Source organism: Lepidochelys kempii, chromosome 20 (assembly GCF_965140285.1).
Source record: "Lepidochelys kempii isolate rLepKem1 chromosome 20, rLepKem1.hap1, whole genome shotgun sequence".
In the NCBI taxonomy this organism is placed as follows: Eukaryota; Metazoa; Chordata; order Testudines; family Cheloniidae; genus Lepidochelys; species Lepidochelys kempii.
In genome coordinates, this window is record NC_136399.1 from 2916843 (window position 1) to 2929797 (window position 12955).

The following is a 12955-nucleotide window of genomic DNA, read 5'->3' on the forward strand; positions in this document are numbered from 1 at the left end:
AGTGGCCCTGTCAACACTGGTTCTCCTCTTGTGAGGTAACTCCCTTCTCTTCATGTGTCAGTATATAATGCCCGCAGCTGTAATTTTCACTCCATGCATCTGAAGAAGTGGTTTTTTACCCATGAAAGATTATGCCCAAATAAATCTTTAAGGTGCCACCGGACTCCTCATCTTCAACTTGTGATCCACTCGAACCTCCAGTTCCTTTTCAGCAGTATGACCGCCTGGCCAATTATTTCCCCGTTTGGAGTTGTGCATTTGATTTTTCCTTCCTAAAGTAGTACTTTGCACTTGTCTTTATTGAATTGCGTCTTGTTGATTTCAGACCAATTCTCTCATTTGTCAAGGTTGTTTTTAATTCTAATCCTGTCCTCCAAAGTGCCTACAACCCCTCCCAGCTCAGTGGCATCCACCAATTTTATAGGCATCCTCTCCACTCTATTATCCAAGTCAGTAATGAAAATATTGAATAGAACCAGACCCAGGACTGACCCCAGGGGAACCCCAGGAGATACGCTCTCCCAGTTTGATAGCAAACCATTGATAACTGCTCCGAGTACCGTCTTTCAACCAGTCGTGGACCCACTTTATAGTAATTTAATCTAGACTGGATTTCCTTAGTTTGTTTATGAGACTGTCATGTGAGGCCATGCCAAAAGCCTTGCTAAAATCAAGTTCTATCACATCTACTGCTTCCCCCCATCCATTAGGCCAGTAACCCCATCGAAGAAGGAAATTAGGTTGGTTTGGCATGTGTTGGTCTTGACAAATCCATGCTGGCTTGTCCTTATAACCCTGTTGTCCTCTATGAATTGGTTTATAAACGGATTGGTTAATCACTTGTTCCAGTATCTTTCGTCGTATCAAAGTTAGTCTGATTAGTCTATCACTCCAGGGCCCTCTTTATAAAGGTAGGTTCTCTGTTTATCCATCTCCAGTCCTTTGGGACCACCCCCGTCCTCCAGGAGTTGTCGAAGATAATTGCTTCAGCTAGTTCCTTACGTGGCCCAGGACGAATTTCATCCGGCCCTGCCAACTTGAATACATTTAAATTAATGAAATATTCTGTATCTTAGGGTTTCCGTGTTCGGGCTTGTTATTTAGCATGTTGAGCATCTGCTCACCATTAATGTCTTTAGTGAAGATGAGGGTGGATACAAATCAATGTTATTTTTTAAAAAATTGGAATTTTTTTATTTAAATTGGATTTTTTTGATAAAATTCTTTTTGAGGGAAAAATCTGTCTAAAGATCGTTTTAATTAAGATACATTATAGCTCAAAGATCTCTCATCATGGAATAGGGATTATAAATTCTAATTCTATAGTATGAGACAAAATATTCATGTCACGTTTAAGAAAAGTTTTGTAAATGCGTTCCAATGGTTCACGGATTAGGGACCCAATCTTATGGGGCTCCACAGGCTTCTGTATAGATTATTTAGGTTAATCTTTCTATTTACCCAACGGGATTCAGTGCTCAGTCTAGAAGATACCATCAGAGATGCTTAGTTTTGCAGTTTTTAAACTGTGGGTTTGTGTCTCCAGAGGTAACATGCTTGTTAACAGCAAAAATGTTTTCAAATAAATAATATACAGAGGTGAGAAATAACAGACCTCAACCCTATTGTCCCTCTGCACATTTGTGTACACAGAGGCAATCCCTTACCTCTCTCTAAAAGTGCAAAGTTTCAAGAAGTTCAATGAATAGAAGATTGTTGGGGGCGGAATAGATCTGGACATGGAGAAGAAGTCTGGAGATAAATGTGAGAAGGGAGGGACAGGCAGTAGAAACAAAAGTGAAACTGTTTGAGCAGCGTAGTCCAGAAATCTTGCGGTCTTTCTGAGTGTGGCCTTCATTGACTGGAGATCTACATACCATGTCACTAGAAGGGAAAACCTATAATGGCAGCAGGCCGTAAAAGAGACCCAGTTTGGGAATACGAACAATTCAAGAAATATATGTTTGCTAATGATGTTTTAAAGAAAGTCATGCCAGTGAACTGGTGGAAGTCGCTCAAGTACTTGGATTCAGAGGCTGTTGAAGTGATCATCTCACTTTTAACAGCAGTAGCTTCTTCTGCCAGTGTAGAAAGAACATTTTCTTCCTTTGGACTAGTTCATTCCAAATGGAGAAATCGTTTGGGTCCTGAAGAAGCAGGAAAGCTGGTTTTCCTTTTCCAGATTATGAACAAACAGGAGAACGAAGGTGAAGACGACTAAGTTAGCTGCAGAAGCCAGTATTTTAAGTTTCTCATGTTGGCCTGGCTGACCTCATCCATTTATTTATTTTTTTTAAATATTTCCTTGAACTATTTTAGTTTAAAACAATTTTAACAAAAACAAACCTGATTTTAAAAAACTTGAATGTTTAACTAAATTCAAAAATTCATATGCTTGTTTTGTTATAATATTATATGTTTGCTGTTGAAGAAAAAAAATCCAGAATATGTAACATTGTTGTTAAATAAAACAATTTAACTGTCTGTCTGGTGATGTTCTCCTCCTAATACAGCATGGCAAGGAAATCCTCCAAATAAATAACCTGTTGAATTGGAGACAGTGCATCTCCCAATGACTTCATAAATATCTGCTTCAATTACCTTTGGTAAATGAAATAACCAAACAATCGTTCATTTTCTGATATAGCTGTAAAACTAACCTGAAAAGTTTTCAAAATAAATCACTTAAAATGTATAGTGTGTACCTTCTAAAAATGAATCCTACATCTCTCGCTGAGTTGTGAAGAATACGTATTAAGGTTATAACAACCAACAAGAAAGCACTTTTATGTAGAAAACCATGATTACATCAAGTCTTCCTGACTAGTGAATTAAATCATGATTTAAATCAATTTGATTTAGATCAAATCCACCCTGGTGAAGACTGAAGCGAAACAAGCGTTAAACCCCTCAGCCTTCTTGGTGTCGTCAGTTATTAGCTCTCCTTCCCTGCTGAGCAAAGAACCTCCACTTTCCTTCATCTTTCTCTTGCTCCTAATGGATTTAAAGAACCTCCTCTTCCTGGCTTTTATGTCGCTTGCTGGATGTAACTTGTTTAGCCTTTTGCTCCCTGCTTGTGCTAGTCCTTTGTGCTGCTCCTTAACAATTGGGCCATGTTTCCACTTTTGGTAGGATTCCTTTGTGATTCCTGGTGGAGCCCCATTGACCTCTGCCTGTTCGTCCCTTCCCAGCGGGAGAGTTTGCTGGTGTGCCTTGAATATTGTCTCCTTGAGAAACTGCCAGCTCTCCTGAGCTCCTTTATCCCTTGGATTTTCTTCCCATGTCAGTGCCCACGTACAGTGACCTACCATTGGGGTGGGGGCACACAGGCCAGAAATGTGTGGATCCCGGGGGCGGGGTCTGGCCCTGCCTATGTTTGACATCGAGACAGAGCTATTGCGATATATTTAGTAGCCAGTGACGCAAGCCCCAGAGAGAGCAACAGTCTCTGAATGTTTAGGGCCAGGGACTAAATTGGGATGGGAGGGGGGAAAGGAAAATCATAGTCTCCCCCCCAGCACTGCACCCATGCACCCACCCTGGCCAGGAGATGCGTGCACCCCCCTACTGATCCTTCTGCTGCTGCTGGGGGCTGCTGTTCATTGCCTCCCATCCCTTTGGGGCAGGGGAAGCGCAGAGCCCACTGGCTGTGCCATACCTAGGAGGGGGGATCCCCCAGCCCCCTATCTCTTCTTCCAGGGGCGCTGCCCCCAGCTGGCTCCGGGATGCCCTGATGAAGCACAGGGCTGAGGCTGTCTCTCAGCCTGGAGTGAAGAGCATCTGGGGGAGGGGGGCTCGGGTGTGAGGCATCTCCACCCAGGTCTCCTGCCCCTTTAAGGGAGCTGGGAGCAGCTGTGTGACAAGTACCCAGCGCAGGTAGGAAGGGGGGAACCAAGCGTGGGGACTGACACAGGCTCTGGCCTATCAGCGAGGGAAAGGGCTAGCGGGAGAAGGGGAGGGACCCAATGGGGAATAGAGGGAGGGGATCCAGGAGCCCACCCATCCTTTCCAGTCTCCCTGTGTCACATGGGAGAAGCAGGCATGCAGCTAAGATGTTTGGGGGGTCCCTCTCCAGGGGGCCAGAGGGGGCAGTGCTTGGGGGGGTCCATCCCAAAGGGAACACAAAGGGGAGGGGTGCAGTATTGGGATCTAGATGCATCTCTGCTTTTCAATGCGTGTTGCTTAGTGATTTCCTTGCAAGGGGGAGAAGAAAGACAGAGAGGCAGACACTCACTCCCATGCCATCCCCAGCCCTGCTCCCCTCTCTGTCCCTTTGCTTAGTGGCCTGTTTGTATTAGGGGCCTGTCCAGGATACGCTGTACCGGGAGCTGCCCAGACAACCTACCGGGGGAAAGGCCCTGCCCTGGGGCACTCACGGGCCTGGCATAAGATGAGACAGCGGGTGGGTGCAGCCGGGCAGAGGAGACAGCATGCCAAGGTGTGGCCAGAGGCCCCGATTCTGCAAATGGGTCCATGGAGAGTGCCGCTGGGGCCCTGCCTGCGTGGATCAGGTCTCAGGAGTGGAGCTGACGCCTCTCGAGGGGGGTAGTGTGGAAATCCGTGCCTGTAAAACTCTGATCCAAGCAAAGGAAAACCCCCTACCCACCCAGGCCACTGGTTTCCCAAAGCGCTGTTATCCGAAGGGGGGAATAAACGGGATAGAGAGACAGACTTAAAGGCATTTTAGTGTGTGGTGGCAGCATGTCCTAGTGACTAGAGCCCTGGACGGGGGCTTGGGAGACGGGGGCTTGGGCACATCACTTTCCCCTCTCGCTTGTAAACTCCTTAGGGCAATGAACTGTCTCCCACTAGCAGGCCGTGCCGCACCCACCGCAACGGGATTCTGCTCTACATGGGTTCTCATCCAGCCCTCTGCCAGACGGCGTAGAACATCCTGAGCACGCCAGGGCGGGAAAGGGGAAAGTTAGTCTGTGGAACTCTCTGCCACATGATGACTTGGAGGTAGGCAGCAAGTGTGAAAAATTGGGACGGGGGGTGGGGGGTAAGAGGAGCCTAGATAAGAAAAAGACCCAAAAATCGGGACATCTGGTCACCCTACATGGAGGCCAAGAATTTAGCAGGACTCAAAGAGGGATGCGATGTTTCGAGGGAGGACAGGACTAACCGGAGTTAGAAGAAAGAAAAGGAGGACTTGTGGCACCTTAGAGACTAACAAATTTATTTGAGCACAAGCTTTTGTGAGCTACAACATGAAAACTTATGCTCAGATAAATGTGTTAATCTCTAAGATGCCACAAGTCCTCCTGTTCTTTCTGCGGATACAGACTAACACGGCTGCTCCTCTGAAAGTGGAGTTAGAAGAGTTGATGCTAACACAGATTTTTGGAAGGGAGGTAAAACCTCACGCTCCGGGATTGAAACCAGTCTCTTAGAGGTTAGAATGAGACCTTCGCAGGGGCTTGATTATCCCACAGCTGGCTCTGGTCCCTGTCCGAGGCAGGATGCTGGTGCAGATGGACCAGGGGTAAGGAATCCCGGGGGAAAATCACTCCCGGTCTAGTGGAGTGGTTCCTGTGACCCCACAATAACCAACCACTGCAGCTTCACCAAGCTTCTCCTCCGTTCTAGTTGTGTGTCATCACCTGAGGAGTGACGCCCGCCCGCCCCCGGACATGACCCAGGCGCAACACAGAGTAACAACACATGGGTAAAAAATGTAGGCCCGTCTGGCTTGGGCCTTGGGTGTTTAATGGGAACCAGACGTCAGTTTTCTAACCGCAGCCACCTGACGGTTCCAGGCTGCTCTGAAACGCCCCCGGTTCATGCACATGTAAATATTTATTGCATCAATACAGGCTAGCCAGTAAACCAGCCGGCCGCTGCTCATTTCAGACCCAGACCTCCTACCCTGTTTGCTCTCTCAGTTTGGCTGGTGAATTTTATGCTTAGGGGGGAGGCGGAAGAGAAGAATCGAAGGCTTGCTTGGCTCTTGCTTGATCCTGCCCGGCCGTGGTCCCCATCCTCTCCCTGTCAAGGGAGGTCAGGAATTACTCCCACCCAAGAAAGGGCAGAGACTGGGAACAGACCCCAGGAGTCCTGGTGCTCAGTTCAGTGCTTTTTGCTGCAAGGTCATCTTTCCTTCCCTTAGGGATTTCAGTTCTCGTCAGACGTGCAGTCCCATTGCAGAGGGGCAGGTTCTGGTTTAGCGACTGAGACCTAACACCCCACCCCCCCACCCCACCCAATAGTCAGGGATCTGGGGACTAATTTGCCACTCTTGGGTTTCCTTAGAGGAACTAAAACCCTGTGGATTTTTACAGAGCCTTTTGCATCATGGGAGGTAGGTCCCGCATCACGCACCAGAGGCAGCAGGTTTAAATTTTCTTCACCCCAAGCATGGTCAGCCTGTGGAACTCCTTGCCAGGGGATGTGGTGAAGGCTGAAAGTATAACTGGGTTCAAAAGGGAATGAGCTCCGTTCATGGATGAGAGGCGCCCCAGTGGCTATTAGCCACAGTGGTCAGGAATGCAGCCCCATGCACTGGGTGTTATAAATCCATGGGATGCCCACATTGTGAATACTGCCTGCAGATGTGGGCGTCTCATGCCATCTCAAAAAAGATCTGTTGGAATTGGGAAAGGTTCAGAAAAGGGCAACAAAAATCACTAGGGGTTTGGAATGGCTGCCGTATGAGGAGAGATTAATAAGACTGGGGCTTCTCAGCTTGGAAAAGAGACGTCTAAGGGGGGATATGATAGAGGGCTATAAAATCATGACTGGTGTGGAGAAAGTCAATAAGGAAGTGTCATTTCTCATAACACAAGAACCAGGGGTCACCAAATTAAATTAACAGGCAGCAGGTTTAAAACAAACAAGAGGAAGTATTTCTTCACACAACGCACAGTCAACCTGTGGAACTCCTTGCCTGAGGATGTTGTGAAGGCCAAGACTATAACAGGGTTCAAAGAAGAACTAGAGAAGTTCATGGAGGATAGGTCCATCAATGGCTATTAGCCAGGATGGGCGGGGATGGTGCCATCTGATTGCCAGCAGCTGGGAATGGGCGACAGGGGCTGGATCACTTGATGATTCCCTGTTCTGTTCATTCCCTCTGGGGCACCTGGTACTGGCCACTGTTGGCAGACAGGACACTGGGCTTGATGGGCTTTTGGTCTGACCCCAGTGCGGCCGTTCTGGTGTCACCTACTGCCCAGGTGGGGCATACCTTGACACCCCACTAGGTGGCAGCATTCCTCCTTCATTTCAGTGCCCAGAGGCTGGTGTCCCTTGGGTTGCAGGCAGGAGGGGGCAGTTCTGCGGAGGACCTGGGGTGGGGTGGGAGAGGGGCACAGGGCACAAACTCCCTCGCTGTTTGCCCCGCCTGCCAGGAAAGGAATCACGATGCCCTGCGGGCCCAGGAAGTCGTTTCTGAGCCATGGGGCATCTCGCCAGCCGGGGGAACGATGCCCATATGAGAACGGGATGCCGTCTTGCCCGCGCCCAGCGCTCTGCTCCACCATGCTGGCACCAGAGTCATCCCAGGGCCCACAGAGCCGGGCAAAGCAGCTGGGTTATGCCAGGCAAAGGGCCACCCTAGGGGAAGGGAGGAACTCACCTGATTTATCTGGTTTCACTGCCTGGCCTAGGGACCCAGGTGTTCTGGGTTGGGGACGCCCAGAGGGCAGGGCTGCTGAACATTTGTACAGCAAAGCATGTTTCCTAACATGAGCTAACCCAGCCTCGCAGGGAGATGGGGATGTACTGTAGTGATCAAGGGTCACTGCCCTCTGCTGGATATTATCAGAGCAGCGCAAGTGTGTGTCATAAGCCCTATACTGCTAGCAACGAATGAAGAGTCTCCTTTAGCTCAGGTGCTGGGGGCTGGGTTCCTGGAGCAGAAGGGTGCCATTTTAACCCTGCTGTCACCATGTCTGGCATTGAGTGATGATAGGAAAGATATTGGGGGGGGGCAAGAATTTGATACAGAGGGGGGAAATAGGCACAGGAGGGCTGACTTGCCCCGACACCCTCAGTGGTAGCGCTGGGAGTAGAACCCAGGAGTCCTGAGGCCTATCTAGTGTCCTACGCACTGGCCCACGCTGCCTCTCCTGATGCCGGATGAGCACATCCACAGAACAGAGCTGATGTCCTAGGCTCCTTTGGGATGGTCCTGCAGAGTCCATTCCAGCTGGGTGCCAGGATCCAGGTTGGATCTTCCCCCCTCCCCTCTCTCAGAGAATTTACGGGCTCAGGAGGGGGGTGGAGTTTGGATTCTAGGCTCCGCCTGGCATGGTGGCAGGGAAATTCTGGACTGGAATCCTTTCCATAATGGGCCCATCTGGAATGGACTCAGGCTGCAATCCCAGCTCTGGGCCCCTGGCAGGGCATGTGTCAATGGGCCCCCATCCCATCAGGGGAGACCATGGGTTTGGGGCTGGGTGCAGGGGGATTCACTCTGACCCTGCTGTAGCCCCAAGGTTCCCACAGTAACCCCCCCACCCCAAGCCATGGGTAAGCCCATGGGTGCCCGTCAGTGCAGTTCCCTGCCTCGGCCAGAGGGGGACACTGCAGAGGGCATTCCCCCCCCTCCCCCCTTGGGTTGGCCTTGCTGGAGCTCGGCCTGCACTCTGGCCACATGTTCCCTGCCCGGCCAGGCCCCTGCTGAATGGCTGGCCGGCCTCCAGCACATCTGCAGGGAGCAACGGCTGCAAAACCCGGAGGCCATGACGACAGCAGAGGCCACTCCGGCCTGTTTCCTCCCCCTGGGAGGCCATGCCCCAGCTGGGTCCCAAAGCCTGAGCCCCCACCCCACAACAAGGCACCTGCTGCTGCCCCGGCTCCATCTCCCCCCCCACCCTCTCCACACACATGTCCTCCCTCTGCAGATTGGAGAGAAGGAGAGGGGGAATCTGCAAAGCCTGACTCCCCCGGCACAGTCCCCCCGCCCCCAGTCTGCCATCAGCTTGAGGACCAATTGGGTTTGATCTTTGGGGCTCCTGTAGCAAATAGATCCAACCTCTCCCCCACTTTGTTAGGCCATTTGGGGAACCCCCCCTGGCTTCGCCTGAGGACTGGAGCAGGCCCCCTGCTCCTAGGTCACCCAGGGACCACGTGGCCTCCCGCACCATCAGCTCTTGAGCTAAGGCTGGGGGGCGTGTGACCCTATGCAGCCCTGATGGGGTTTAAAGCCCCCCCCCTCACGCCCCAGAAAGCAGGCCAGGCCTTATTGGGGGGGGGCAACTGGGGACAGAGAGCTGGGCATCCCGGCATTCTGTGTTGTGGGGGGGCTCCCCATCCCGCCTCCCCTTAGGGGGCCTCCCGGATCCCAGTCAGCTCCTTCCTCTTCCCTGCCCCCCCTCGCCCGGGAGCTATGCGAGGAATTCACAAACAATCCGGCCCTTGGCTCAGGGTCCGGCCTGGTGTGTGTAGGGAGATCCGGTTTCCCGGCTCCGGCCAGCTGCGTAGGGAGCCCAGGAATGCGCTGCTGACCCCAGGCAGCCCCCCACTCCTTGTGCCATCTTCCTGGGGCCTAGCTAGGGAAGGGGCAGACAGTCCTGCTGTCCCACCTGGGTTGGTGGGGGGGGGATGCTCCAAAGTGGGGGGGGTCTGAGAGGGCCACACCGAGGGGCATGTTCTAACAGGCGCATACATTTGCATGCATTTTTCTGAGTTGCTTTCTTTCCAAGGCCCAATTTCGGAGCACCACCTCCTGGCCCGTTCTGCCCCGTGGGCATTCTCCTGTCTCCCCTACCCCATCTGTCTGTCCTCCAGGCCCCGAGGCATCCCAGATCCGCTTTGGGGGCTTGAGCCCACCCTCCAACTCCAGGCCACGTTTTCCTCCTCGCTCCTCGGGAGGGCGGGAGAGAGCCTCTACCTGCCTCTGCTGCAGACTGGGTGGGGCCCTGGCCTTTCACCTGCTGCAGCTGCAGGGAAATCCCGGCCTGGGATCTAGTCCCTGGTGGCCTGGGCTGGAGACTGGTTACCCTGCAGGAGGCATCTGTGACTGTAACAGGGGCTGGGCCTAGGCCCGGCCCGCCAGCTCCCCAGAGGGCTCAAAGTGGAGCTGCAGAGCGAGAGGAGGCGGCTGCTGTCACCCCGCTCCCCCATAGCGAGGAGCAAAGAGTCTGTGACCTAGTGCTTAGAGCAGAGGGAGATGGGATTCCTGACTTCTTCCCTTCTGTCACAGACTCACTGGATGAGGTTTGGGGAGCCAATCTCTCAGGCCACTCCGTACCTCAGTTTCCCCATCTGTCAGATAAGGGTTGCTGATTCCCTGCCCTTGGGGAAGAGCTTTCCATCCAACCCTCTAATTCACCTGTCTATCCCTCCATCTACACCCCTATTTCCATCCCCCCGACTTTATCCGTCACCCCACTCTCTATCCATCCTCCCATCCCTCCCCGCTAGCCATCCGTTTCCACACCTATATACTTTTCTCTCTCTCCTTCCCAGCTCACCTTGCCAGGCATCTGGCTCTAATTGCCTCTCTTCGCTGCAGCTCAGCTCCCCTGGGACCCGGCTGCTCCCTCCCCAGGGCTCCCTGCCCCCCTCCCCTCCCCAGAGCAGCATCCGCAGCTGGGCCCTTTGTTTGTTCCAGCCCTGGAGCTGGGCCTGGGCTGGGTTCTACATCCCCTCCCCTTGGCATGATGTTTCTCTCACCTCCAGGCCCCAGCCCCAGAGTCACCCCCCCCCTTGCAGGAGAGAGGGGGGGCATCCAACCCCAAATACCTGGAATCAACTGCCCCATGAAACCTCACCCTGAGCCCGTAAAGCTCCTCCAGGTGAAAGGAGCTGGGGTGGGTGCCCTGTCCCGGGGGGAGCCCCTTGTGTTCTGTTCTGCAGGGGGGCTCCCAGCCTGCCTCCCCCGCCCAGGATCTCCCAGCGAGCAGGGATGGGTGTGGACTGGGGACCAGCTTGCTCCAGGGTGAAGCTGGGCAGGGGGCTGCTGTTTTTTCTCAGTTCCCCCAGCAGCTCAGTGTGATCAGCCCAATTCCTCACCTCCTGAGCCAGCTGCCTTGGGGCCAGCACACCCTAGAGGGGAAAGGCCCCATGTCCCATTCCCGTCCCCCCCGACCCTCCCCCCAGCCAGCCAGTTCCCACCCTGGGGCCGGATCAGAGCTGGCGCCCCTAGGAGAAAGGCCCCGTGTCCCAGTCCCTGCCCCCTTTGCCCCAGCCAGTCCTCTCAGCTTGGGCCATCCTGGCGTCACAACTGCAGAGAGATGACAGGGCCAGATTTTCCAGGCCTGCCCCACAAGTGCACTCTGTGATGTGTTCTGGCAGCGTCCAGCGGCCCCAGTCAGGGGTCCAGGCCCTGCTCCGCACTGGGCAGAGGGCAATGCAGGGGACCCCTACCCCAGACAGCGGGGAAGGGGGCCGTATGGGAGCTCTGGACTGGGGACAGCCGGGACTGGAGTTGAGCCCGGAGTAGGCCTGAAGGAGACTCAGGGTGATGGCCGCTGGGCTGACCAGGTTATTCCTGAGAAGTCAGGGGAGGGGGATCTGGTCCATAGATCACCCCCCCCCCACCCGCCCTGAACTCCAGGGGATGCTGATGGCTGCAGCTGGATCCTTGGCAAAGGGAGGCGCTGGGGGTGGGACCATGAGCCCCCGGGGAGGGACACACGGAGCAGCTAGGTGACACGCAGCATGGGAAGGGTTAAGTCTGTCCCCATCCTGAGTTGGGTGTCCCCGCCCGCCACGTCTCTGGATGTCTGGGCCTGGGTGGGGCCTTGTGATCCCCGAGTACAGAGAGCAGGGGGCTGGGGGCCCCATGGCCCCGAGCGTTCCCCATCCCTCGGTGACTCATGTGAAAGACACACAAGGGAACACCCAGATGGGGCAGCATGGCACGACCCCGCCCAGAGGGGGCGACGCTGAGACCGGCTCGCACAGCCCCTCCTGGCCTGGGGGGATGATGCTGAGACCGGCTCACACAGTTCCTAGGGTGTGGGTGGCCCCAGGGTGACCCCGTTCCTGCCAGGAATATCCCCCCAGCTGGAGACCCTGCCCCCTCCCAGGGATGTTAGGCTGGGACTGCCCTCTGTCTAACCACCCCCACCAGTGCTGGCCAGCAGGGGGTGCTGCCCTGCACCCACCTGCCCCTCACCAGGCCCCAGGTGACAGCCCTGCCCAGGGCAAGTGCTGGGCTACTTTGTCCGGAAGCACATGGATGGGAGATGAGTCGGGGGCTCAGTAGGGGGCGCTCTCCCTCGGCAGTCAGTGCCCCATGCACCACTAGGGGGTGCTCTGCTCCAGGGAGTGGGGCCAGGCTCTCCCCTGGCAGTCAGTGCAGGCCCCAATGCCCCAAGGTCTGCCAGGAATAGGGGGGCTGGCTGGAGCAGGGGTGAGAGGCCTTCCCGGGGGTCTGGGCCTGCTCAGTGGGGCTGTTCCCTGTAGGGTGACCGATGTCCTGATTTTATAGGGACAGTCCCGATTTTGGGGTCTTTTTCTTATCTAGGCTCCTCTTACCCCCCTCCCCCACCCATCCCGATTTTTCACATTTGCTGTCTGGTCACCCTAGTTCCCCGAGTAGCGCGGGGCGGCCAGCCGGAGACGCGGCGTCGGGCCCAGCGCCCTGAACGCCGGCCTGCGCCTCCGCACCCTGCCGCCGGGCCCGGCTTCCCGCAGCTGGGTGCGTGCAGCGCCTGGCACGCAGGGGGGGGGGAGGGGGGTGGACCCTGATTTCTCCCTGCGACTCTCCTAAAGCCGAAACCAGGGCCACACCCGTCCCCCCAACACCAAGAACTTCGGCAACACCCCAGCCACCCCCCGGGCCGAGTGGCTACTGATTCTTTGGGCTGGTAGCCCCCGGGGCCGGCATTATTTCGGGGGGCCGGTGCTCGGTGCTGTGCAGGAGGTCAGACTAGAAGGATCCTCACTGGGTCCCTTTCCGGGCTGGGGATCCCCCCCCCGCCCCGCCGGGGAGGAGAACCAGCCCCTCCCTCGGGCGCCGCTCCTTCCCCGGGGCGCTAGGACCCAGTGGAAAGTTGTCATC